Below are 5,655 nucleotides of genomic sequence, written 5' to 3' on the forward strand. Positions count from 1 at the left end.
AAAAATAGAGAGCACCGTATCTGACACCATCAACCAGACAAATCTAACAATGTGAACATTTTGCCATATTTTCTTCAGATTGCTTGTTTTTTATATAAACAACACAATAGTGTGTATATATGTATACATATATGTATATATACACACATGCATGTATACACATGTATACACATATGTATATATACGCACATATATGCACATATATATATATGCATGTACATATACACATATAGATATATGATTTTATAAAATATATGTAAATGTAATTGTCCAGAGATCACACTCAATAAAGTGATTATTATCAGACATACTGTATTGGGATGTGAAGCTTTCTGTTTATAATTGGAACCCTAAACTTCTAATATAGTATGTCTGTTAATAATACTTTAAGAAAGAATATCTCTTATCAAATTCTCTAAATCTTTATATGTCTAAAAACATTTATTCTGGCCCCCTCTTTGAATAAAAATTTAGAGGCCGGGCGCTGTGGCTCACGCCTGTAATCCCAGCACTTTGGGATGCCGAGGCAAGCGGAACACGAGGTCAGGAGATCAAGACCATCCTGGCTGACACGGTGAAATCCCATCTCTACTAAAAATACAAAAAATTAGCCAGACATAGTGGTGGGCGCCTGTAGTCCCAGCTGCTTGGAAGGCTGAGGCAGGAGAATGGCGTGAACCCGGGAGGCGGAGCTTGCAGTGAGCCGAGATGGCGCCACTGCACTCCAGCCTGGGAGACAGAGCGAGACTCCCTCTCAAAAAAAAAAAAAAAAAAGAAAAAAAAAATTAGAGAACTCTAACATTCTAGGTTGACAGGAATTGTTTGTATTGCCTGTTGATTTTTTCCTTTTCAACGTGAATCTATTGTTCCGCTCTTATGATGTCCCTTGCTTTCTGACCATGGTCTGCCATCTTATGTGGGTTACATTTAGATCCAAATACTCAGTGGGAGTCACAGTGTTAGCCCCTGCTGCAGGTTCTCAATTTCACCTTATTAGATGTTTTACATTTGTCTGCCATTTCTGCCAAGGAGATATAAATTTTGTTTTTGAATCTGATCATATAGTTTAATTTTTTTTTCTTATTATGCTCTACTGTTGGGTGAAATTAATCTCATAAAGGAAACAAATAAAAATTAAAATTTTAAACTACTAATCTCATAAATGTGCATAAAATTTTTAAAAGAGCAGTATGTGTTTAAAAAGAAAAGAGGTGATTGAAGGACAAAAAGAGTTCACAGAAAAAACTGTTTATCCAAATTAAAAATGGAATATAAGCACTAAATAGCCAAACAGTGAAATAGTAAACTGGCAACAAAAGACATTTTCTTAAAATACAGAGCAAAGAGCATAAAAATTAAAATTATGGATGAAAGAGAAGATACACAGGATAAATCCATGAGATGGGATATCAAATGGGCGTTACAGAAAGAACAAACATAGATAGGGGAAAAGTAAAAAAAAAAAAAAAAAGTGATAATAGAACAAACGGATACATCCCTAAAATGAAGAAATTCTTTCTTGAGTCTTTAGATTAAAAGAGCACACTAAATTCCAGGCAGGGGCTTGGAAAAGAAACACACAGAGATCTATACTAGTGCTGTTTTTGAATTATTAAGATATGTAGAGAGAAACCTACACAATTTCAGAATAAAGGGTGTAGTATTTATTAAAGAAGGAGAATCAGTCAGGCATTGTATTATATATATAATATAAAAATGTATGCATAATATACATTTATAATATAAAATATGTAACATAATCATGTATAATATAAAAATACTAGTAATAATAGAACACTAATTCCCAACTCTGGAGGAAAATGATTCTGACTTCAGCATTTTTGGATCCTCTCAAACTATTCTCCATGTGTAAGAACAAAAGAAAAGGACGATAATATAATAACAATTATAAAAATGAAGTTCCAGGAACAATGTTTAATTAAAGGATAATTTTGTTCAAGGTTGCAGGCAGAAGTGTGTAGAGATGCTATTTAATTCTTGAAGGAGAAATATAAACTTGTTTATATTTGGTAATTTTAGAGTAGGTATCATTGGTTGTATGAGACAGACACATACTGAATCTAGCTCAAGGAAGAAAGGACTGTTTTAAGGATTTGATGGGCAAACTCACAGTCACAGCCAATGCCATAAGAACTAGAAATCAGAAGAAATGAAAACCCCACTCTCAGTTTCAGGAGCTATTTGGTCCTGTTTCTCTCTCTTAGCGTCTGTGTTCTGCCATAGTCCTGTTTTCTTGGCAGCCTCTCTTTGAGCTGGCTATATTTCTTCTTTTTTTTTTCTTGCTTATTTATTTATTTACTTATTTATTTTTATTATTATACTTTAAGTTCTAGGGTACATGTGCACAACGTGCAGGTTTGTTACATATGTATATATGTGCCATGTTTGTGTGCTGCACCCATTAACTCGTCATCCATTTTTATGGCTGCATAGTATTCTATGGAGTATATGTGCCACATTTTCTTAATCCAGTCTATCATTGATGGGCATTTGGGTTGGTTCCAAGTCTTTGCTATTGTGAATAGTGCTGCAATAAACATACGTGTGCATGTGCCTTTATAGCAGCATGATTTATAATCCTTTGGGTATATACCCAGTAATGGGATGGCTAGGTCAAATGGTATTTCTAGTTCTAGATCCTTGAGGAATCGCCACACTGTCTTCCACAATGATTGAACTATTTTACAGTCCCACCAACAGTGTAAAAGTGTTCTTATTTCTCCACATCCTCTCCATGAGCTGGCTATATTTCTATGCACACAGCCCAACAGTACCATGAGTCATGAGTCTACCAACTGGACACATGTGACTGAACGACCACAGTCTCTTTGGCTCTTAATTCAAGTTTTCAGGAAAGAGAGCCAATGATTGCCTGGCCCTGGGTTACAGATCTGATCATGGATCAATTAGCTAGAATGGGGTGAGGTGGAATCATGAGGTACAACACAGCTAAGTGTGCCTGTCTCTGCACAGAGCATAAAGATGAGAGGTTCTCATGAAAGAAGTAAGCTGATGGCAAAGAAACTTGCCTAGCAAGGTGGAAAAATGTATGACTTGCCTCTTGTAGCATAAAAATAGGATAGTTTGGTAAGTCTCAAAGAAGATAGCATCTCAGGGGAATACCTTACTTAGGAGAAAGTTCCTACTGATGTCAAATTAAAATACCTCTTGTAGGTATTTAACCAGATAAGCTTTCTTGAGCAATGCAGAGAAATATTATTTTACTCCGGCAGCAGCAGCTCAAGTGGCCAAGGCAAGATGGGTCAAAGTCAGAGCCGTAGTCATGGTCCTGGAGGTGGCAAGAAGGATGACAAGGACAAGAAAAAGAAATATAACCCTCCTGTACCAGCTAGAGTGGGGAAAAAGAAGAAGAAAACAAAGGGACCCGATGCTGCCAGCAAAGTGCCAATGGTGACACCTCACACTCAGTGCCAGTTAAAATTACTGAAGTTAGAGAGAATTAAAGTCTATCTTCTCATGGAAGAAGAAATCATTATAAATCAGGAACAAACGAAACCATTAGAAGAAAAGCAAGAGGAGGAAAGATCAAAAGTGGATGATCTGAGGGGGACCCTGATGTCAGTAGGAACCTTGGAAGAGATCATTGATGACAATCATGCCATCTTGTCTACATCTGTGGGCTCAGAACACAACGTCATCATTCTTTCATTTGTAGACAAGGATCTGCTGGAACCTGGCTGCTTGGTCCTGCTCATTCACAAGGTGCATGCAGTGATAGGGGTGCTGATGGATGACACGGATCCCCTGGTCACAGTGATGAAGGTGGAAAAGACCCCCCAGGAGACCTATGCGGATATTGGGGGGTTGGACAACCAAATTCAGGAAATTAAGAAATCTGTGGAGCTTCCTCTCACCCATCTGAATATTATGAAGAAACGGGTAAAAAGCCTCCCAAGGGGGTCATTCTCTATGGTCCACCTGGCACAGGTAAAACCTTGTTAGCCAAAGCAGTAGCAAACCAAACCTCAGCCACTAGGTTGTTGGCTCTGAACTTATTCAGAAGTACCTAGGTGATGGTACCACTCAGTGGTTGGCTCTGAACTTATTCAGAAGTACCTAGGTAATGGTCCCAAACTCGTATGAGAATTGTTTCGAGTTGCTGAAGAACATGCACCGTCCATCGTGTTTATTGATGAAATTGATGCCATTGGGACAAAAAGATATGACTCCAATTCTGGTGCTGAGAAAGAAATTCAGTGAACAATGTTGGAACTGCTGAACCAGTTGGATGGATTTGATTCTAGGGGAGATGTAAAAGTTATCACAGCCACAAACCGAATAGAAACTTTGGATCCAGCATTTATCAGACCAGGCCACATTGACAGGAATATTGAGTTCCTCCTGCCTGACAAAAAGACCAAGAAGCGCATCTTTCAGATTCACACAAGCAGGATGATGCTGGCTGATGATGTAACCCTGGACGACTTGATCGTGGCTAAAAATGACCTCTCTGGTGCTGACATCAAGGCAATCTGCACAGAAGCTGGTCTGATGGCCTTAAGAGAGTGTAGAATGAAAGTAACAAATGAAGACTTCAAAAAATCTAAAGAAAATATTCTTTATAAGAAACAGGAAGGCACCCCTGAGGGGCTGTGTCTCTAGTGAACCACAGCTGCCATCAGGAAAATGGTTGGGAGATTTCTCAGTCCCTGAAAGGGATGAGGTTGGGGTAGTTGCCCAGAGGAATCCCTGTTCCCATTGACTTTTATTAGCAAAACATCCTGTGTCTTTTGGAGTACGATGTGTAAGTGTCCACTGGGTGGCCTGTCTGTTGGTCACTGTGCAGCAGTCTGCTTTCCAATGAAGCATGCTCTTTCACACACAAAAAAGTGAAAGAAATGCTATTTTACCTTCTCTGTGGTAACTCTTTGACTATCTGACGACAGCAATTGATATCCACAGCCTTTCCTATCATATCATCTCCAGGTTAAAGTTCTACCTATTGTTAACTTTAAGATTTTTAAGGGAGAAAGAGAAAATGGCACCACTGTTGCATCTGTAGACACTTCTATCATTGCACGTGTCTCACTTGTCACAATTCATCTGCCTCACCTATGAGTTCCATTGTGAGCTTTTCAAAGTATTTTGTCCAATTAACTTTTGAACCTCCAGCAACTTGGCCTGATGCCAGGAACATAGTAGGTGCGTAAAGTAGTGAAAGCATTAGTTAAAATAACATTTATTTGGAATCCTAAGGCATTTTGTTTTAAAATTCTAGACAACTCTTTCTTGTTGCTGATGATTTCATCACAAAACAGAAGTACTGACTTAGAGAATCTCCTACTGCACAGAAACACTGTGCATTGCGTTAAATGTCTTCTTCCTCGGTGCCACTTTCTGGCAGATGCCTTCTGAGCTGATGTGCCTGGGAATCGATCACACATTCTCCAAGGCACACTGGAAGGGAAGTTAGCAAGAATGCAGAGGGACAGGGCTAATTTTCTTGATCTTGGCTCACTGCAACCTCTGCTGCCTGGGTTCAAGTGATTCTCATGCCTCAGCTTCCCGAGTAGCTGGGACTACAGGCATGTGCCACCACGCCCAGATAATTTTTGTATTTTTAGTAGAGACGGGGTTTTACCATGTTAGACAGGCTGGTCTCGAACTCCCAGC

The 5,655-nt window shown here is 39.0% G+C and overlaps 1 pseudogene; it reads left to right on the forward strand.

Annotated features, from left to right (window-relative positions):
* Window positions 1–2,685: 2,685 nt before the first annotated feature.
* LOC101004332 lies at window positions 2,686–4,804 on the forward strand (annotated as a pseudogene).
* Window positions 4,805–5,655: the final 851 nt, after the last annotated feature.

This window comes from Papio anubis, chromosome 18 (assembly GCF_008728515.1).
Source record: "Papio anubis isolate 15944 chromosome 18, Panubis1.0, whole genome shotgun sequence".
Taxonomy (NCBI): Eukaryota; Metazoa; Chordata; class Mammalia; order Primates; family Cercopithecidae; genus Papio; species Papio anubis.